The sequence below is a fragment of the Achroia grisella genome, unplaced genomic scaffold (genome assembly GCF_030625045.1).
Source record: "Achroia grisella isolate CSIRO2021 unplaced genomic scaffold, CSIRO_AGI_Agris_v1 utg546, whole genome shotgun sequence".
In the NCBI taxonomy this organism is placed as follows: Eukaryota; Metazoa; Arthropoda; class Insecta; order Lepidoptera; family Pyralidae; genus Achroia; species Achroia grisella.
This window is the reverse complement of record NW_026712931.1, coordinates 2,473,035-2,497,345: the sequence shown is the minus strand read 5'-3', so window position 1 is coordinate 2,497,345 and position 24,311 is coordinate 2,473,035. Positions and strand designations below refer to the sequence as shown.

General features: G+C 31.3%; 1 protein-coding gene across 1 annotated transcript in view; it reads right to left on the bottom strand.

Moving 5' to 3' along the window:
* The window catches only part of LOC131848167 (ADP-ribosylation factor-like protein 4C), a 53,545-nt gene extending 36,250 nt beyond the window's left edge, over window positions 1-17,295 (bottom strand). Inside the window, exon 1 of the mRNA XM_059197935.1 lies at window positions 16,859-17,295. The gene's annotated coding sequence lies outside the window, so the exon portion shown is untranslated. The remainder of the gene's footprint in view (window positions 1-16,858) is intronic.
* Between the last annotated feature and the right edge of the window lie 7,016 nt (window positions 17,296-24,311).

Genomic DNA, 24,311 nt, shown 5'->3' with positions numbered 1-24,311 from the left:
TATCTAACACGAATCGTATACGCGAACGAACTAAAACAAGATGTCCTGCGACTCATCGCCAAAACCTGGTTTCTTATCGGAAAATAATATTTCTATAAATTATCACATCAAAACAATATTATGACTGATGTTTTCTTTTTCTTATAAATTTATATTGTTGTCTCTTATAAACAAATAAATTAAAACATGAAGCAAAACATCGATAGAGCAAAGCAAATAATGTTTAGGCACTCATTTATTATGTAGATTTATCTAAAAAAAATATTTTCCATGTCTGTCAGAAAAAGTACCTAAACAAGTTTTCATTAAAAAAAATATATATCGTTGTTATTAGTGATATCAAATACTTTTTTATGGTTAGATATATATTATTATTGTAAACTGACTATGTCATACTTTTTCTATATTCGATATCGATTAAGAATCCATATATAACTAACTCGTTATTGATAGCGATGGTCTCTTTTCTATCTATCATATCGAACTGATGAGAAGACACCACCTGTATCTAATAATGTTGTTTTTGTCGCTAGTCGGCACTTACTCGTATTTTGAGATAAAATTGAGGTCAGAGTCCAAATAAATGTTCAAAGAGGCGTTTAAAGTGTTTTGTTCAAAGATGGGATGCAAAGTAATTCCCCAGTCATCCACAATTATTAAGTTACAGATACATGCTTCTAAGTATGTAGGTATCATGATATAGTTCATTACACTTGTTTACGTTAGAGTTATATTATTTGTAGTGCCGATGGTGACGGAGTGAGAATGTGTCCCTATTTTTCGTTCCAACGATGTCGCAAGAGTTGACAGAGGGAACAAAGTTCAAACATGTTGGTGTAAGAATGAATCTTTAAATAAAATTTTATACCAACCCTTGGATGACATGGTAATTACTTGGCTAAATTCTTCTGTTATTAGTTTTCTACAACTCTCTCTCACATTTTCTTTATACCTGAGATGTTATTACTTACGCGCTCATAAAAAATATTACGTATGTGTAATATGCAGTAATTATAATGAACGTAATATGTACGTACATTAATAGAATTATTGCCTTCGGCCACAAAATTTATACAACGTGGCGTGGTTGCATCAAATTGGTTTCGAGGATGATTGATGTTTTTCTATCAAAACAGTACCGTGTCATGCTACTCGTGTGATTACAGATTATGATGGACGACAGTATTTTGTGTTGAACGTGGGAGATGATATATTTTTTTTATAAAAATTTTTTCAATACAAGATGTCACAGTAATTGACTTGTATAATGATTTTTTAACAAAATACATCCTAAGATTTCTGTTATGATTACACTTTAAACATACACATAACAAATTTGTTAAAAGTAATTATGAGGTATATGACAAAATTTACTGATATTTAAGTATCAGACTGATGTATATGCTCATTATTTCGTTGACAGGATAATGTTGAAAAATAGTTTGTCCTCGAAACTCTTTTGTTGAAAACCATGGTGTCGTAACGTATGCTGGAATTACAGACAATTGTTTCATAGTCAACCGCATACGGCGGCGACACTAGTGCGACAACATATTTACGACAATGGAGGATTTCCAAGCTTATTGCCACTACATCGTAACGTTTCCAAATAGAAAATTCCTGCTTCATGACGCGATATGCCACGCATAGACTGTAGGCGTGAAATTATAAATAACTACCCTCAACTGAATTTAGAAACTCAATGTCACTAGTTCCAACAGCGTTATTTTTACTTATCGCATTCAAAATAAATAAATTCTTTCACTTTAATAGAATGACTGACAGTGAACAAAAAATAAATTTCTCTGTTAAGTTTTTCCTAGAGATTACTCACATAGTAAGGATTTGAATGACATTTTCCTGTATACAATTAATATATCAACAGTATTAAAATATTTAGTAGAACAAACGAGTATATTTCCTTTTTTTAGTATTTTCTTATTTATTTCGACTATATTTCTGTATATAGATTATATACAATAAATGTTTGGACAACTCTGAAACGGTTTAGCAATTATTTATTACGATACATATTTTCATTATTATCATCATCATTATTATACATTACATAATATAAAACAAAGTCGCTGTTACTGACTGACCTGAGATTTAAGCATACTATGTACCTATGCTTAAATCTTTAAAACTACGCAACACATTTTAAAGTGGTTTTTTTAATGGATGGAGTGATTCAAGAGGAAGTTTATATATACAATACATGTATACCCGTGCGAAGCCGGGGCGCTAGTATACAATAATTGAGACTACTTTCCTATTTCTTCATAAATGCAAACACGCTATGCAACAACGCTACTAACGTTTGTATAATTTCAACTGTATAAATCGTCTTAATAGTCGGTTCGTAAAGTTTGTAAAGGTCAGCCGACTTATCGTGATGGTCATAAATAAAGTAGTTTGAAGAAACAAAAATACACTTTATTATTTGTCTTAATCACGCAACTTTACAGTCACTCCACACGAATACTCGTATATTTTGGTTGAAAGTCCTTGATGTGTCTTCATCGTCGTTTCGTGAAATGATATCGTGTAGACGCATTAAACAGAAATATGCTGGAAGACTTCTGGGAAACGACGTTCACTAAATCAAATAAAATACAATATACACGTATAAAATGTCATGTCTTCATTTCCAGACAAGGGCAGACAGAATATGACAGAAAATGAAGTTGATTGCATCCGGTCTATGATTGGCAATATTTACGGAAATTATGGTGAAACAGAGAACGTACAGTATTAATTATTTGCGAAATTATGCTTCTGGCACATAGTAGTTTAATAAATCACCCTTGAGATGATATTTTAAAATAGACCCAAACTTACAGCCTATTCTGTCAGAGAACACCATTGTACTACATTTAAGATTACAGTCACTGGCACAAATCCTCTCAACTCGACTTTTCAGCAGAGTTGAATCAGGTACATTTTTATTCGATTTTGTATGATCACATGTATAATGATTAGTTAATGACTCAGAGCGGTTTGTGCTTCCACTGTGCTTACTGACATGAATCAGATAATCCGTTGCTAAAATATGATCCTTGATTTGTTTTTGTGAGATAAAATACTTTGTATTTAAATCATGAAGCAAATATTCTAGACTCTACTACTCTCTATATTTAAAGTTAGGTAATTTTTAGTAGTCTCATATAAAATTTTAAATATTTCTGTAATTCATTTATTATCTACTAGCTACTCGCTCCAGCTTCGGACGGGTGTACATGTATTATATATATATAAACCTTCCTCTTGAATCACTCTATCTATTAAAAAAACCGCTTCAAAATCCGTTGCGTACTTTTAAAGATTTAAGCTTACATAGGGACGGACAGACAGCAACAACGACTGTTTTATACTACGTAATGATATTAAAACACTGTCAAAAGAGGTCATATTATGGCAGATTTGAAATTTGATTTCTTATTTAAATTTATTATCTTCTATTACATAATATAATTAGTCATGGTTCATGATACGTAGCGCTGTAACGGACCAACAGCTGGTCAAAACTCTGAGGATTCTATATTTCATTGTTTCAGGCTGTGAATAATCGTTACTATTCCATATTGTTTACTTTTTGTATCAAAAGAATACAAAGAAACTTTATTATAAAATATAAAGTGAGATAATCTTCGTATCATTCATTATCTTCGTAGAATTATTTACATTAATCCTCAATTAATTTTAAAATTATCTTTTGATAATATTACGTATAAGTAATTTAATTAAAAATACTATCGGAATATCAATAACAGAGTGATCTAAAACTATTGACTACAATATCCCATAACTCAATAAGAAATACAGATCAATGGCATAATGTTTATTTATGAAAAAAGTTTATTTGAGCACTCTAATATTGGTCTACATGATTGCTATAAACACAGATATCCATTAACTAATGTGTTTATATCGGTATAGGTACAAACGCAAATATAATGTCAGTTGTGTAATAGAAGCAATATTGGTTCGGGAATATATCCCGGTTGAGTGGGCCGGGAGCTGGAATTAAGGCCACCATGAATCTATCAAGGACTGGCGGGACTTTGACGTTTGTTTTAAGTTAGGACAAAGGAGCGGGTGAACTATAACCTCGTTTCCATCTTACTATTATGTAGAATAACAAATTAGATATTTGGTGGAGCAACTATTATATCGATCTTTGTTAACAATTGTGGTTTCAAACAGTTCTGTTTTCGGCAGTATAAATATTGATTATAGATGGATTTTTAATAGAAAATATAAGGCATAATTATGATAATAGTAAATAAGATATAACCAATCTACAAAATATTATTGGAAGCGCATTGGTATTGAACAAGGAAGACAACATATATTCAAATGGAAAATGGTAGGCGAATTGATTGCTCGTATTGTAATTTACACATATATTAGATATATACATATACATGTTCATGTATTATTATAATATATGTATAAATTGAATAGAAAATTTGCCGTCTATTTGATTTCAAAAGAAGGTTAAACAAATAGCTAGGAAATAAGTGCTTTCGGAATTTTAATTATTCTCTATATAATAAATTGTAGATGGTTGAAGCGATGCTTCACCCGCCGCCATTTGTTTCCTAAAGATTTATCTTCTGTGACAGTGTGCAGAAGATGAACTAGTGCCATATCACGATGTCTTCAAATAAAATTAATGTAGTCCACTTAGTGTTGAAAAGTTTGGTAGCCCCATCGAAATGCTATTAAACGTACGGTCGGCCACTTTTAGCTTGTTTCATTTTACAAACGTAGCCGTTTAAGACAATGCAATGCCAAGAGAAAAGCTCTCATATTTTCAGATCAATAACCTCTTGTTCAGATGCTATTCGTTGTCACATGAATAGAGTGTGTGCCGTTTCCCTTATGAATTTCATTGTTCAGATTTCTGAATTTGCTGTTGTGGAATTAGTTTCCTTAAGGTAATTATTTTACTTAAAATGAAGGTGATGATAATTCAATGAGAAGTACCTGAATGTGATGAAATTAAATAACAAAATGAGGAAAGTACATGCATTCTAAATATTGTGCTCCATTTCATCTTCACATGTAATATAAAGAATATAGATCATATTCTTCGCTAAGAGTAAAGATATTATTCACTCTTTAATCAATACATATTGTCATTTAGCAGTAAAAACAAAGCAAATAAACAGACAGTAACTAATATTTTCTGTGTGGATTGTTTCGTTTTGTGTGAGATATGTCCGATACTGCAGTTGTTGGCAATGCATGTGCTCTCTTAAATGTAAGTAGAAGGTATTAATAGACTGATGTCGTGACTTCGAATGTGGTTAATTTCATATTGGAGTAACTCCACTAACTAGAAAGTTACGTTAGCGGTACGTTCAGGAATTTTAATGTTGCTAGCAATTATTTTGTGGGTTGGCCATTAGACCCCACGAGTAATGGTCACATTAAGGGACACTTTTGGTAAAAGGATAATAAATAATATATTGTGCTTGGGATACCATTTTTGTTTTCTTCCGGCCTTTCATATGAATATATAGTTATCCATATGAAAGGCCGGAAGAAAACATTTTTTCCTACCTGGGATACCACAAATAATTTTATATCTGTATTTTAGTCAAATATTGTGAGACCACTTCTGGTTTTAGGGAATTATATTTAGTATCAGACCTTTTGAATTTCTGAGTGGCGTTTGCTCCATGGTGCAAAGATCAGACGAGTTTTAACAGTTTAATTTATTCCTCTTCAAAATTCATACAAACACGCAAACGTAATGAATGTATCGCGTGTTACGTTTTCATAATAAAACTTCACTTCAAATTATATAACTGTTCAGTAGACAATTAATAGCACACATTAAGTAATCTCGGTAACATTTTAAATTGTTTGCAATTACTTTATTCATCGCGTTTGTCGCTTCTGTCTATTAAATAGAACTTATTCTATAGGAGTTTTGATATATCATATGTACTTACATATAAATGTATTTTACATAAAACTGTCTATAGTAAAATATTACCTTTATAAACAACATTTCACTTTTTCCCTATATTTTTAACTATGTCGGGTCTATCATCGATATTACAACACTTTCTCTAGTAATTGATGCGGCATATAGAAGCATAACTTTTTATTACTACGTATGTACCAAAAGTAAATCATTCTATGGACGAAATATTTATCCAATAGTTCGGTATATACAATATACATTTCATTTCATAAAAAAAACAACTTCCTACTAGTCCTGACTAAACTCATATATTACCAATATTACAAAGATAGTAAACACAATGATTTGAATTGTAAACAACAGTCGAATTTGGAATTTCTTCCCTTTGCCAGTCGGTTGAAAGTATCTTTTAGCTTCAGAGTTTCTTGCTGGTAAATTGTAATAAGGAATGGCAACCTTAAAATATTTAGTCTCGTACGAAAAAGTAAAAATCTTATATGCCGGCTAATGTGAGTCTCACTTCACACATCACCGTATTTTGATATGTACAGGTTTCAAATCGTATATATTTGTATGAGGATGATAATGTACTTGCACGGAAAGCCAAAACTCTCGTACCTATATGCCGATTTCTATATGGTTGGCATCCCTGGTTGCAATTGTTGTGAATGAATAATAATAATACACTCTAGTCGCGTACAGGTTTAAGACGTGACCGCCGGCGTGTGACTCTGAATATTGATTGATCAATTTTCAGTTACTATTAAACCTTTACCGTTTGGGCTAAATACAATTCTATTTGTAATTGATGTCAGACAATGCAACCTCCTAAGAAGTGTCTACTAAATTATACGTTCTTACAACGTTGTCCTAGATGTTGAACAATTCTCTGCCTACACGAATAATACTGCAAAAAATACAAAAAAACGATCGAATGAACGAATGGGCGAGGATATTGCTGGTAATGGGGATTAGTACCTTTATTCCTAGCAATGTACTTGGTATACCTCCACACAATCTCTCCTGAAAAGTATCGTGGTTAATATCTGGTATTTTGGCCACGATGGTCTAAGTGATCTGACTGTCTGTTCAATCTTATCTTTCTTCACTGGTGTCCTTAGTGCAGGCAGATATACAATTTCCTTATCATCCATTAAAATAAAATAAGAAATCTTTTCAGATTTTTAATTTATGCGTAGGTTGAAGGAGTGAATGCCCTAAGTCCCACACAGTTTTTAAACTTTTTCATATAAGTCACAATCGTATGCATGATCTGTAGTAATGGTACACTTTTACAAATAAGGGAACACGTCGATTAGCTTGATTCGCTCATTAATTTCATCCGCGTTATTTGCATATATTATGATAACTACAGGGGGCGTCGAGTTAAATTAAATTAATACTCGCATGCTTCATTTAACAGCTGATAATAGGCTAAAAGATTAAAACTAGCTGTTGCCACGACTTCGTTTCATTTTTCGTATATCCTATCTTTTATAACAATCTAATTTGACTTTGAACTTCGCTAATATCAGTTCAGTTGTGTAATCCTGTCAATCACTCAGACAGTCTTTCGTTTCTAATATTGGTCTAAATTAGATACCTAGATGGTAAGGCAATACGAGCAATATATAGACACGTGTAAACTTTATTGGATTCCTGAAGGTACCACAAAGGGTCGCAATATCTGGAAGATGACTATACAAAGCTTTCAGTGGCTAGAATCAATATAAACGTTTTAGAAGGGTATTGAATGAAATCAGGTGGGTTCATCTTGACTACGCAGTTTTTATGCAATCCCATTTCAATTTTTTTTGTGCCATTTATTATTTATATCGGATGATGATGGTACTATAATAATAGTAATGTTCGTGATAATAAACGTAATTTTACGAATTCGGGTGAACTATACAAGGACGTTATTTTGTTGTGAGTAGGTACACGTGTTTTCGGTCATGTATCACGGCGTTCGTTATCGGAACAATCCCACCGTAGTATAGGAATTAGGTATATTCCCATCATATTATTATTAGGTCCCATTAGTACCTATTCAAGTGAATTTTACACAGTATTCGTTACTTGTACCAGGAAACCGTAGTTAGTTTAAAGAAAAGAAAAGAAAAGATATAGACCTCATAACTTAGAGAGTTTTGTATTTATTACCGTAATATATGCTCATGTTACTTTAAAATATTGTGAAAAAAAAAACTTTAAAAAACTTTACTTTAGATTTCTGGACAAAGATTATTGTGTACTGTAGAGTTTGATAGATATAAAATATGTATGGGAAAGTTAAGACTATACCTGGTGTTGTTGGATGTTATAATTATGAAATCCTAACGACTTAAAAAGCTATTGCTAAAGATGCGAACAGTTAACAAGTACTTAGGGAACATGCACTGGTGAATGAAAGTCGACCATGTTTACTTTTTACATTACGGTAATTTCTCTTTTACGTCACTTTGTTATTGTTCGATTAACGTCAGCAGTCATTATCGTATCTTCCTAACGTATTATTTGGTACATAATATGTAGAAGGTAGTTTATTGCATTAGGTAATTCATAAACATGTAGCCTCTTTGTTTCGACAGTTGGATGAAAACAAATGATAACTTTGACTATAACACTTTGCTTTGACTAACATTATTAGGAAATATTCTTCGATATCTAGTAATTTTCTTGTTTAAAAAACATTAGTATTTGTCGGATTTATTTTTTATTTTCCAATTCGCATTCCAGTGGGCAACTGTTGTTCAACGCTACTATTATAGTATTATTCTGAAGATAATTCTGTGTAAGAAAGCAACAAATTGATGAGATGTCTCGAAACAATACCCGAGCTGAAACGTATTAGCAAGCAAACGACCTTTTATTTCGCTCGGTCAATATCAATGTTACGTTGTCTGCACACTGCCTACACACAAACAAAATATGGCCGGGTTCCATACCAAAAGCTGACTCAACGGTGTTGATTTCGTGCCTAAAATCAGCTTCGCAACTCAAATTAGTAATTTTCCTTCTTAGTTTATTAAAGGAATTGTTGTTATTTTAGACGTTTTCGACTAAATACTAATATAAACATTGATGTGTTTAGTTTAAGTCCGAGAAAACATACCTACCTGCAAAGCGATAAATCTAACTCTCTCTTGGGAGGTCTTTGCTGTAGGTATCTTCATTCCATCGGGAGTGTGGATAATTTTTCAGATCCCAAACAAAGTTGTTTACTGTATTTTGATAAGGAAAAATAATACAAATATATTTACATTTACTATCTATATTTAGTATTTTGGAGTAAATAAATATGAATTCAAGTATTCAATTGGATCCAGTATGACCAAAAATTTGCATATTAATTAAAAATAGAAGTATTTAAAGTTTTAATAATAATGTTTATAAAATATAATTATGCGGTTTTAGAAAAAATATATTTTATAAACATGGTTATTAAATTTTCAAAAAAAGTAGATAATATATATTAAGATGACATTTAACTGATAACATTAAATATAGTATAAATATATCATACTATATTTAATGTTATCAGTTAAAAGAGAAAGTCTTAAAGCATTGAGCTTCAAAACTGTATAGGGTTTTTATAGCCACACCCTAAGCACGACTGACAATAGATTACATAAGATATGGCTTGAGATGTTAACAGTACCATAAACGGTATTGAGAGAGTAACAATACTCTGCTCGTGGTAGCTGTAACTACTTACAACACTTAGTGCTGGTACGTATCTACCTAAATTACCGCAACTCTATGCATTGGAATGGTATTTGAAGATGTACGAAAAGTGACTGAGCGTTAAGGTTGCCCCTTAAACTGATTTAACGGTTATCAAAAATATGTGTTTAAGATTTCCTATTTGAGATTATTATATATTATATATTATTAATGTTATGTTTTTTTCACAACGTCTACAAAAAGGAATTAAAACATTGGCATAATTCCTTACAGTACTTTGAAATATAGTATCATACTATATTATAGACAAAGTGAGCCATTTTTATCATATACATTTTCCTTATTTTGTGAAACCGTCTTTTTTTACTGCAAAGAGCTTATTGTATTATTATGGCGCTCCAATATTTGGTATACATAATAACGTTGTGTTAAAAATGGACTCTCTACTTCTGTAACTTTATTTTGATTTATGGTCTTATCATATTGCTAAACTGAAATAAAATAAATAAATTTGTATAAACTGTGAGTAAATTAGTATTATATTATAGTTTAGTAATAGTAATCTTAAGAGTATAAGTTATCAGTAACTTTGATTCAATAATAGAGGTCCTTTTTCAAGGATGTATACGATTTAAAGAGCGACAATTGTATCATATTTATAGCCTATATGTATATAAAAATCTTCAAAACTCAAGCTTTTGTGTTGTATTTTATTATTAAAGAGTGCATTTAAACTGTGTTAGTATTTTACACGTTTTCTCACCCCATATTCTATTGTGTGGAGTTTTGGTCTTTGCTTTGACAGATTTAATACATTTCACACGATGTTTCACTTGTGATTATTTTGTTTTTATTGTACACTAGCTGTTCCTGCGACTTCGTCCGCGTAGAATTTAACTTTATTTTTCTAAAATAAAAGTAGCCTAAGTTACTCCTTATTACGTCAGCTACCTGCCAAAAAAGTCCCGTCACAATCGGTCCAGCCATTTCAGAGATTAGCCGGAATAAACAACCGACAAACAGACAGACAAAAATTGTAAAAAATGATATTTTGGTGTATGTACCGTATTTATATTCATATGCACGTAGTAAAAGACGGTTATTTCGATATTACAAACAGACACTCCAATTTTATTTATATGTATAGATATGTATGTAGGTGTATATTCAGAATATTTACTTTATTATCGTGACGCCATTTAACATTATTATGGTCAATTAATAATTTTTCAATCCGATAAATTTAATAATTAAGATCTCATTTAGCGATATGGTCAGTTTGATGTTTTCTCTACTATTATTATTAATTGTAAGTTTTATTTGTTCATATATAAATGATATGTCTTATTTTATTATAATTATTATGATACCAATACGTTTTTTTTAAATTATATACTAGCTATTCTCCCGACTTCGTCTGTTTTGTTTCTGATATAAAAGATACTCTAGTTTATGACACTCCTTACATTACAATGTATCTACACGACTCCTTAATATTAACATTTATCCATTAGCAACAAATATAGTAGACGGACAGATATACTTTCGAATTTATAATGTTAAGTTAGCGATTAGGGATGAACCTAATCAAAATTAGTATCAGTATTTAGAGATCAAAATATACATTTACATACACTTGTATGTATGTATATACTTATATAGGTATGTATCCTCATTTAGTAAATGTCAATCAAATATTTGCTGGACAAAATGTCAAGGGCCGACCCCTTGAAGTGGGAATTGGTAGGTTTGTGTCAACTCAGTGAGTAATGTGTTACACAAACAAGGCATTTTCGAGGATCATTAATTATTATAATAGACAGTTGAGATTTAACCCGAATGTAGGTGTTTGGGATACGAATTTGTTATTTTGCCCTCATTCGTAGGGTTTTTAACTTTTAATGTTCCAAAATTAGACTGTGCATATCTATAAATGCCAGTGTGACTGTTTGTCTGTTACCTTTTCACACTGCTTATTCAAAAGGATACGAAGATATTATCACGAGGAGAGACTTATGATACCTACTTTAACCTCAATTCATCATCAATATTCATCGGGGGTTACATTTACTTCTTTTGTTATAATAAATGTTGTAACTTAATGGTTTATTTAATATGGACAGCAGTTAGTAAGACCTAAGTATATAACAGTGTGACCTATAAAATAATAACAAATTTACTTGACACAGAAAACATTACATTATTTTCCATATGTTGCTCGGTTGTATAGTTTAATAACAGTATAGGGTACACATAATTACAATAACAAAAGCTATATTTACTCATTTGCTCAATGCTCAATCCACTATTGTTATTTTGACGTGACCAATTGAACTAATATTGTTCAAGTAATGCATTACTTATTATTAATGGTGATTTTATTTGTTATAAGCACGTAATTTTCTTACGAAACTCATTGTTAAAGAGATCATTATAAATGCTAACTTGGTTTTAATGATTTAGCTTATCCGGTCGTAATAAATGATTCGATCGATTAATTACTTAATTAATTTTTGAATATCAATTTTTGATAAAGTTGCTACTTTATGATATTTAATAAATCCTCTTTTGACAATATTGACAGGGCTCAAAAATATTATATCAAGAAATCTATTCTGTTATTTATTTAAAAATTTCTGATGATAAGTATAGTAAGGTATGGTCAGTATCGTAACCACAGTGATAATTTATATTTATATTTAATAACTTAATTGTTACTTTAATATATAATATGGGCCATTTGTTATCTGATATAAATAAATATTAATATAATTCTTATTTTTAAGAAATTTTACTGCACAGATTCGAATGAAATTTACTGCAAAGTCATTATTTTAAAGTTTATTTACAAAGTAATATCCTAGATTAACACAGAATACTTTATACTCGAATTCACGAGGGTAGAATCATAGGATACTGTTAGTAGTTATTATATTTACAAGTCAATTATAATATGCGTAGGCAAATATCTTAGAGTGCATAGATTTATTTCAGATTGACATATTAATTACTTGTCTTTGATAATAATTCAATACTCAATTTGTTTAGGAGTATATTACCGTACCAATACTTGAACCGAATCCAATACTTGAAGAGTGGGTTGTCAGTAACCGCGTGGGAACACAGCCTAATTATGGTCACTTGGCTCTTGACTCTCATAAATAATGTTGCCAGATCTTATTTCTAGGAAATTGGGACCGATGGTGAAAAATATTCCTACAGAATTTATATAAATTACATAACATATAAATAATAAAAACGAACAAAACACAAAATAAATGAAATTCACAAATAAATAAAATTGAAGTGTATTTATCTTAATTTCAAATTAACAGCTTTTCAATAAATGCATACGAAAGTATATTTTATGTATCACATATACGTAACTATATGTATAAAAATATTTTTTTACTAATGCCTAAAAGTACAGTTTGCAATCTGATTTTGCTAATCTTTGAAACGGGTGTATCGATTGGGACGTAACTTTCACTCGCAGATAGTTAATATTAAAAGCAGTAAGTTAGGCTACTTTTATTTTTTACTTACTTAAATTAATAAAAATAGTTCAATTTGACGCGGGTGAAGACGTAGATAACAGTTAGTATTTATTATATTTGCGAACAATCCAAAGGTTAGATTTAATTACCCTATTTTGTTAAGTTCTATGTTAAAGTTTATCCAGTATCTAAAAATAACTGTGCTAAAATTGTTTAAACATTTTTAGAAACGATTCTAGTTTAGGTTGTAAAACTACTTTTTTGTATACATAATCAAATTTGTTGTTACAAATCAAATAATAGAATTTATAATAGCATCAAACGGGAACAATGAGGTATATTTGAGAACTTTGTGAATAGTGAACTCTATTCTGAACATCATTCCAATTTTGCTTCATATAATTCACATCTGTGTATTTAATTAAAGTTGAACACATATTAAGCTCCACTATCACACGAAAATTAAGGTCAAGGGGCATGTCACTGGGTCATATTTTGTTTCTATTTACCTACAAACTCATGAATTTTAAATAGTTGAAAGGACTACTTTTTAAAAAGATGACCGTTAGTTATATAGGTATGTGTGTCTTGCAAAATCTATTAAAGTGCAAAATCTAGTAAAATATGAGAAGACGAAAGCGACAGTGATCATCGGCCAATTACTAATTTGTCATCTTTTTATTGACTTTATGCTAGATTTCTCTAATTAGACAGGATATTGTTAAGATCTAACTGTCCATTAGCTACTAAGGTGTAACAATATAATTTTTTTGCCTATATTATTTCTTTTTATATAATCTAATAATCCTATACAGATCTGAAATTTGTAATGATATCGTTCGATTAATTTGTCTAATGATAACAATTTGAAATATCAATAAGCCTAAAACTATTTATGACGGGTCAAAGCAACAAAATGTAGACTATAAAATCTAGGCTATTTTAGATTAAGGTTAAAGATTACACACGAACTCACGTTAACCAACGAAATTAATGAGCATAACACGCCGAAAGCACCTTGGGACTTTAAAATATGAAACATTGTGAGATAATACCGATAAAATGTTGCTTATGACGAAACAAAGTTTATAAGCTGAGTATATGCTGCTTCTTCTTTATAATATTATTTTAGCCTTAGCATCACAATGTAAGAGTTATGAAGGAATTAAATAATAAATGAGCGTATAATTTAGTAGCAATAAAATGTGAATGATGAATCATGGTTTATAAAGAAATTCCTAACCACAAAGTACCTGTGGAATATCAATGGGATGAATAAGGGCCACAATATGTTTGGCAGCAACCGTTGAGACTTGGGATAACAACTCTGACAAAATGTTATGGTAATCAAATAGAAATGCAGTCCCAAATTCTGTAGGTTCTTATTTAGAAATTGTTATGTTGTAAATGGGTAAGTAAGTAGATATGTGATTAATGGTAATAAAGTACGAATAGCGACAATTTTGTCTTTTTTTAATGTTTATGAATAATAATTATTTAGATTATAACATATAATACTCATTTGATAATTTACTCAGAACTATTAGAACCATACTATTGCAAAACTCTTGAAGAGAATTACAAATCTTCAGTAAGTTATTTTTATCGATTGGCCACCGTTATATTAATAATACCGTGAAAGTTAGATATATTTACAGAAAATTTAATCAAATGCAGTAAGTACAAACTCAATACCTTAGAAAATTACGGCTAGCATAATCTTCAACAAAGATCAGACGTATGAATGATTACGAATGCAACAGGCATTGAGTCACGATACTTTCGAAACACCAATAGAGGATATAGTATAATTGCACATAACTTTTATTTTCTATCGTCAACTCATCATAGAAAGTTTAAACGAGTACAAAAAACCAATGTAACGTCATTGCAGTGTTTGAGAGAGTAACAAATGAAGAAATGAAGAGGAAATTAATGCTAGGTTGCTTTGCAAAAGCATTATCGGGTAGTCTTATCGACTATTCAATGGATTGCTTTCGCTTCTGATTAAATAACGTCTAGCACATATAGAATAAAACATACCCTATTTTGTTTCATGTGTATTTCTGATGTGATATTTTTACCATTTTTTTCGATGGTTGGCAAATACTGGTTTGAACAATAATGGAACAAGTCGAGTATACAGCGTTTTAAGTGTGTGCGTATGGCGGCCAGGTGACGAAACTGGTTGGACTCCCCTTGTTCCTGCTTGCGGTCGAATATGCTGTAGCATTTAAAGATTTTTCAAAAGTCTACAGCAGTTTTGCGTAAAACATCTGTTATACTCATATTAATTGGACACCTATTTAGTCCAATTACAGCTGTCTATATTTAGGCTCTCTATATTGTTACAAAGTTTTAAATATTTTCTAAATGTATAATTTCAATATTGAACAGTTTATGCGTTGTTATGTGGTGTGTTTAATATAGTTGCAGCATTGCAGAAAACTACTAAAACATGCAGTATTAAGTAGTCTACCTGCGGCGCCTCATTCAGCTTGAAGTCTATTGTATTCGTAACTAAAGCTCGCCCACGAGGCCGGCAGGTACCTGGGTAGTGCAGATAACCTCTTTTGACCTCTTTTATTTCATTGCCTAAAGATAATAATCACGATGCGTTGAAACAATATTGCAGTTGCTAATACTAGCATAAATTTCTCAAAGATCGTATATACTGCAATTAAAATTTTAACAAATAATTTCGTATGAAATATTACAAGTATATCCAACCTTATACAGAAAAGGTGAATGGCTCTCATAGATATCTAGTTAATCCCAGTTGTACGACGGGGTATAAAGGATTAGGTTCTCTATTGTTTATTGGTATCCATTATGATGCGAGTAGATACCCTATTAGACTTTCAAGGTAATTTGTAATAAAGACATTTGGATTATATTGATTGAAATTAGAGAATAAGATATTATTTCAGGAGATATATATCTGCAAGAATTGGATATCTATAGAAAAATAATTAATTAGGAATTGTAGGATGCCACACGCCATGTGTCATTACTTGTTTTATAATATTTGTGTTGTTTACTACTGTTTAGTTTTTGATTAGGGTTAGAGTTGACAGTTAGTCGAAAATTGTTTTCGACAGCCTTTTTGCGTCATAGATAAAAAATTGTAGTAAAAACTTTTGCGTAGGTACTGTTAGTTTTTTGTGTTGTATGAATGTTTGACTGTACACGTACATATTTCAAATAAGGGAAATGTTGTTTTCTTTGGAAAGTATGTTTGTATCGGAAATGTTTACATGGTTTCAGTTTTAAAAAATAAAATTTGATAACCTAATCCATAAAAAGTGGTTAAATTTCAACAAAACAAAATAAATGTTTACTTATAATAAATATGCCAATCACTATTATACTAAAATATAGTATCCCAATTTCAGCCTTGCTATCCAGGACACGTACTATTTACTTATAAATAAATATATAGTGTGATGGAAATATTTGCATTGTGTTAAAAATATGATCTATTTTATTATTTATTTTTTATCCGCAATGTAAAGAACTAAATAATAAAGAGCACTCGAGAGCAATCAGAGGTCTCGATTTGTATTTAAAATTTTTCCTTTATATTTTTTTTCATTTCGGCTGGATATTTGTATATTTTGTAACAGATATCTAATTAAAAATTAAACATAAATATTTTCTAGCATCTGTACCCAGATTTTAGAACCATATCATTGCTATTTAAAACACACAAATGAATTGCATTATATCTTACCTAGTCTAAACGACTTGCAGGGAACCTGGAACGAGCAATCAATATGCAACAGAGTAATAAAGCGCACAGTAAGAGTTATTTGATACTGGCTGAATACCAAATCGTTTATTGATTTGCTTGCAATCCTTTGTAGCTGATATCACTTGCACATACAATAAGTAGTTCATTAACAAAACTTACGAACATAATTATCCATGGATGAATAGAACGTTAGAGTTTCACTTGTCAATAAGTCACCTTATGATGTGAGATATCTTGGTATATTTAAAATTATTTTATGTCTTTCGATTCGATATACACTCAATAGGCAAAAAATGCAACTAGGCCGTATTTTTGCATTCGAATGTCGTATCGATTGCAATCGGAGGGATTAAAACAATGGTGTGTAAAAACAATGACAAACACGAGGCGCGCACCGAATGTGGCGCCCCGCCCGCGGCTTCCAACGGACTGAGGAGTTGGTGTCGTCGATTCGAGATCGTGTTCGGCTGCATTCGCACGATGTTCGTTGCGTTTGGTTTTGGATGCCCGAGTCAGTTTTACAGCCGGTGGATGTTTTTATTTTGAAACCACTGGCTGAACGTCATTGTCAAAAAGCATACGTAGTGACTAGTACGCATATAATTTATGTAAATGTGCAAGTGCTTTTGATACTTTGTTTTCATTTCGCAGTAGCACTAGACAGTACTTTACACACTTTGATCTTAGTATAAGGCCCAAACTAAGCAAAAAAAATAACTAATAGGTGTTAACCTCGATGTTAAAAATCGAGGTAATGAGAGTCGCTAAGACACGTGGGTATTACCAATCAGTATTATCTCAAGACGACACGACGAGTTTATTTTTGGCTCGGCTCTTTGGTACAAGAAAATAGGGAATCATTTTATTCATTTTCCTATTAGATATGTTTTTGCCCGACGAGGTTGATAAATTATATAAAATGTTAGTATTTACTTTATCAACAGGAAAAGAATATAATTTTCAAGGAATAAAAGAATATAATTATCATGCGACAGAAGATGAAGGTTAAAGGAGTGAGCAGAGCAAGTATGCGATACCCATAGTGTTTTACTATGCCATAATCATGGCATAAACATTACAGTATTGTGTAATTACAAATTAATACAGAAATGTTTGAAGCCACTTTGAGATATATTTTCAAGGAATAAATAACTTGGCTGGACAATTTACACAGCGCTACTAAATATTATATGCCAGATAGTTTGCGAGTATGAGTGAATGTTTGTTATTATTTCACGCATATCATGAATATATTTAAACGTTTGGGATATACATAGATGATATTTTAGATTAAAACTAATATACTTTTAGTAAATTTAGAGATGAAAGTTAGTTAAAAATATACAAACCATCGCTTTGTATATTTTTTACTAACTTTCATCAAGATGATTTCAACAAGTGTGTTGGCGACAGTGTAAAACTCCTTGCGGTATGTTATCTTTGCCAGTCGGCAGACACGGCGCCATCACCATCATTGTCTGCTTCGATGCTATCAGTAGCATGACATACCAATTACGATAATTCCGAATATCTGACGAATGCAAAAAGCTTTTAATGTTTAAAATTTTATACCACACAGAGAATAGAGAAGTGTAATTTGCTTAGTTAGCTAGTTACAAATCTAATACTAAGTGAATAGACCAGCTGATTTCACTACAAAGGGTTATTTTTATATTATTGTTATTCCAGATCATTTTAATAGTATTTTTTTATTTCATACTCTAACCCTGGACTCAATTTTAGCCTAACCGTGGTCTAGATTCTAAAGCGATGAAAAACCAGGTAATGAAGACAAAACGAATGAGCGAATCATTTAAAAAATGGAAATGTTATACACATTCGTTTTTACCTTAATTACTTGAACCGGTTCTCTTTGTGTTAAATTTGATTGAGAATACGGCATAAGTATTTGAATAAGATATTCTTGAATTTTCCGTACTGCGGATTTCTGATAACATAGTAGGTACCAACAACATAATATTAATGGTTTCCGAATATTCAAATTTTAAATCGAGTGTAAAATTGATCGCTCTTGATTCTTTACATTTATAAATGTACTTAGGTATTCGTGTTTACATTAATTTATATTATGGGAGTTCTTATATATTGATATACATCTATTTATTACTGCAATTTAATTGAACTTTCTTATATAATCTACTTGCATTGTTAACATCAGTGTTGCCAGATGTTCATTTACAATATACCACACAAGTAAATTACTCTTTTTTCAATGCATTATAAAATTAATTCATATACTTGCATTTTCTGAATGATCCTGGGAATAAAACTATTCATTTTATCACACACAGAATTGTACTATATATTCACTAAATTCGTCTGTTATAGATAATTATTATGAATTTATATATAAAAATAATTTACGTAATATTATAATTTATAAATTCTAAAAAACAGTATATCATACCATATTTTAGGACAAGGTTACGAAATCGACGTAGCGAAGAAAGATTGAAGGCAAATAAAATAACATACTGCTCATTATGTTTTATTATTGTAACATGATTTGTTTACATATCCGATGCGAACGCGACGGACAGGCCATGTGGCCACGTTCTACTTAGGGTTCATGATTTCTCGAGCTTTTCAATTTCTCGGGTCTCGAGAATTCTCGAGGTCAATTTCTCGGGTCTTCTCGGGTTGTCGAGAAATTTACATTTACGTACGTTTTCTCATATTATTTGGTTCCAATAACATCAAAAAATTCAGTGGTTTTCCTCTCACATAAAAGTATAAAATTAAACCTTTATTGAGTATATTTAAAAACATTAATATTATGAATATTTTTTTTTTAAATAGAGAAATAATATTAGGTCCTTACATATGAAATTGGCGTTTTGTCGTACTGGCCACTATGATCTCAAATATCTCCTCTTTGGTTATGAATTCTATTTCCAAATTTATACAGCTATTTTATTTTACTTTGGGTCACTCACAGCATACAAAATGAAAAAACTTAAAATATCGCGTTATTTACGAGTACGAGTTCCGCTGTGGCACCAGTGCTACACGGTGCTAAACGGCTCGATGTGTATGGCAGTGGTCTCGCAAAAGAAAACACGTGCATTTTTGTATTCAACGTTTTCGTTCTGGAAATTTCGACCTGCAAAGCGATCTCCGTGGGCGGCCGGAATCCAAGGTTGATAATGAAGAATTGAAGGCTATTGTGGAAGCGGATCCATCGCAAACCCGTCCGAGTTAGCTGCAGGCTGCGGTGTTAGTGACAAAACTGTTTTAATCCTTTAGCAAATTGGGAAGGTGAAAAAGCTTGAAAAGTGGTTCCCTCATGAATTCAATGGAGTAAATCGACAAACGCGCGTAGCCTGCTGCGTTACATTAATCAACCGGCATAATAATGAAGGGATTTTAAATCAAATCATTTCCTTTGATGGAAAGTGGATCTTGTACGATAATCAGAAACGCTCATTGCATTGGCTAAACCCTGGCGAACCAACCAAATCCTGCTCCAAGCAAAAATTGGCTCAAAAAATGTTACTTGTGAACGTTTCGTGGACTATTTCCGGTGGCCAGACGATTACGGCAAATGTGTATTGTCAGCAATTGAGAAACAATGATGGAAAAGCTAGCTGCTAAACAACCGAAGCTGGTCAATCACCAAGAACGCTTGACCACATACTGCACAACAGACAGTTACCAAATTAGAAGAGCTTCAATTGGAATGTCTAAGACAACCACCGTACTTCCCGGACCTTGCTCCAACAGATTAGCATTTTTTTAGAAATTTTTGCCCTTGCAAGAAGTTATCCAAACTTCTTGCAAGGGCAAAAATTAAACTCCGATGGGGCAGTCCAAAGTACAAAAACAAAAGGCAAAAGTGCATAAATAGAAATGGTACATACTTTGATTAAATAAATATATTATATTTTGAAAAAAAAATACTTCAGGTTATTCCCTTAAAAAACGCCAATTTAAATTTTTTAGGATCTAATTATTCAGACTTATATTTATAAAGACAGCCCCATTTTTGGCTGCTTATTTGGAAAAAAAACAACGTAAACAAAAATAGTTTCTACAAAATAAAAAAATAACATGAAAGAAAACAAAAAAAATAATATCTTAAATTATTGCGCCGCCACGCAACAAATCAAAGGTCAATTTAATTTCTATATAGGTATACGATTTCTCGAGTTCTCGACTTTTCTCGAGCTTGATTTCCCGGGAACAAAACCCATGAATTTCCCGGGAATTCTCGAACCGAGAATTCCCGGGAATGAACCCTAGTTCTACTGCATGCAGCGTAGATTGTAAATTTTATTTGCAGTGAATTTACGGAGTATTGTGGCTCCAATCTCTAGACTTGTAATACTAAATAATAAATAAATAATATATGATCATCCTCTTACGTTACTTGAATAAAGCGCAATAATTTTGTTATCCAGTCTCTTATAGGCATTTAATTTAATCATGCTATCCTATACATATCTATAAAAAAAAAATAACTGTGCTTGTGTTATGTTAGACGACAAATAGTTAGATTAAATAAATACTTAGTTTTTTGTAAATCTATACATAATATACATAAAAACACTCAGACTAATACAAACAATCACACAAAGGTTTGCATCGTTGAAGGAATACAACCCATGACCATCGGAAGTAACGCGGTGTGTTCAACACTAGACCACCGATTCCGCCTACATGGCTCAAATGGTCATTTAACTGTAACATAACATAATGTATTACGATTAATATAGTTTAATACTATGATGAGATTATAGACATCAGATCTTTAGTTTTGATTTTATATTAGTCTAAAATACTAGTTTTCTTTCGCAGCAAGTTTTTATTGAACACAATAATTTTACAGTGATAGTATGTATAGTATGTCTAATATAAAAAGTAAATATTGATACAAGTAAAGTAAAAAACGTTTCCATCAAAACTACCAATAGGCTCAGGTATCGTAACATGTCGTCTAACTAAAGATACCAAAATGGGCACTATGAAGGGCTATTAATTTTATTTGGTCCTGAGACTGATTAGGGCTGCCATCTTTAAAGTTCATTCGTAGTAATTCGTACCAATCATTTTGTATTTGCATAATATCTCTATCTCTTTATTTGTATACACAAAATGTTTAAATTCACGTTTCTATATTTTTCATAAGAATAAATTCGGTTGTTTGTCTGAATAATTTGCAAAAATATTATTTTCTAGAAGTCTGCGTTAATATTGATAATTCTATACGTATCCGGTACGATTTGCTCCTGGCACGATTACATATTTTCTTCATAATCGAAGTAGTTTGTGAAACTGTATATAAAACAGCTTTAATCTCAGTTATCGTATGGCACCAAAAGGAATGAGCCTATCTTACAGCACCATTACATTTGACTCAATATAAATCTTCATACATATATGGCAATATTAATTATGTACAGGTTATCGCTATGTACAAAATAATGCTAGATACTTCTATATATTTATAATGTTTAAATTCAGTTTGCGTATTTGAAAGTCACTACGCTATAAGGCGATTTATGTACGAAAATCTTCGTAAATTTGTATCAGTGCCTTTCGAAATTACTTTCGGCGATCGGAGTTTAATGGTTCTTAAAATAGATCAAAAATTTAAGAGTTGTATAGGTTGATAGCCCTAAAATGGAATGACGCGCGAGGGCATCATCGCAGGCTTATTCTCAAGTGACGTTGATATATTATAATGATATATAACCCTGAGTCATCTGTATAGATTATGAATTCTGTACTCTAAATGGGATGGATAGGTAATGAAACTAAAAAAAAATCACACAAAGAATGATGAAAGTACAATACATCTCTTTAAAAGTAATGTTACCAATATATGTATGTATATTTTTGTAATAGATATAGGGGCGATTTGATTATTAAAAATATACTAGTGGGCCCATAGCCTAGCAATGGAAGCCATCGTGGTTCTTTCATTATACATTCGCCACGATTGGTTAAATAACCTAATTTGTTTATCCTATCATCCGCCGCTAGTATATATATATATATATATATATATATATATATATATATATATAATATCTATGAGAACTCTCAATAATGATATAAAGTCAAGGCAACGATAATGATAACAATAAATATTTTCATGTTTAAGGCAGATAAAATTATACGATATATTGCGAAAGATGTGGCAATAAATTATTTTAGGAAAAGTTGTAAGTAAAGTTTCGGTGACCATTTGTAATGAAAACATGTTTTCCCCTAAGTATCGTTGTTATTATTCTATTTTAGATAGGTAATATAATATGTACAAGGGGTTCGTAAGGCTCTTTGTCATTGTTATGTATTGACGGAGGGTGAAATCGCCCTCTTAGCGGTAAATTTTTCTTACATTTTATATACGAGTACAGTAACAATTACATTGTAATATATCGCTGAATATTAATGTTACCAAATTCACTAATTATGTTAAAAATCCCATCCCTCTAACCTAGTATACAATAAATTGAACGGGGTCAATTATGTCAGTGAAATCACTGGGTATAAAAATTCAATAATTTATAATGGAAATGAATTAATTAACTTTGTAGTATATTCTGTGATTTCTGTGGTGGTTCATGTCTATGGTGGAAACCTTGTCCACTTTCCATTAGTTGTGCCCTCAGATTGATTATCAAATTTTCATATAATCATATTTTGATTACTAGGCAATAATCACTGAGGTAGAACTACTTTGCACCAACAATACAAAGTAGACTGTGTAGCTGGCTACCTTTACTCATCTAATTATGCCGCCAAGTAGCATACTTTGTAAGTAGTGATTATGTATGAGATATTACAGGAACATTGTAGAGTACGGGGACATGAAATTTTAGTCCTACAGGATGGTATCACATGAACAATACACGGTCATCACAAGATGATATGATGTCACTGGTGCTGGTAATGCATGACGGTTACCACTTACTTGCGGGTCAGCTGTATGCTTGCTCGTCATTTCAATTAAATAAAAAGAGCCAAACTTCAGGGAACTATGTAAAAATGTAAGCTACATATTGATGTTGGTCATATTAGACCAACATCCATTCATAGCTTACATATTTATTATTTACTCAGTGTTTTGGGCATTAATAATACATGCATTTACGGGAACTTTCTTACTACTGCACTTTTGAGGACATCGAATATGTATACCCCTCCTCTAATTTCAAAAGCAATAAATAATCTAAACGACCAGGGAAAGCCCGGACTGTAGCGTAGAAGATTAGTTTATAGACATCTATAAATAAGTCATACAGGTACTAATGTAAAATCCTGCTTAACTGTATGTTATTGCTGGAAACACATTGTTATTACACAAATATACCAAACTTTGCTCCCACAATTACATTGGTTTCTTTTGTTATCGATTTGGGTTATGTTTTGAGCAGGTAAGATTTTTTCGTTCATACCAATGATT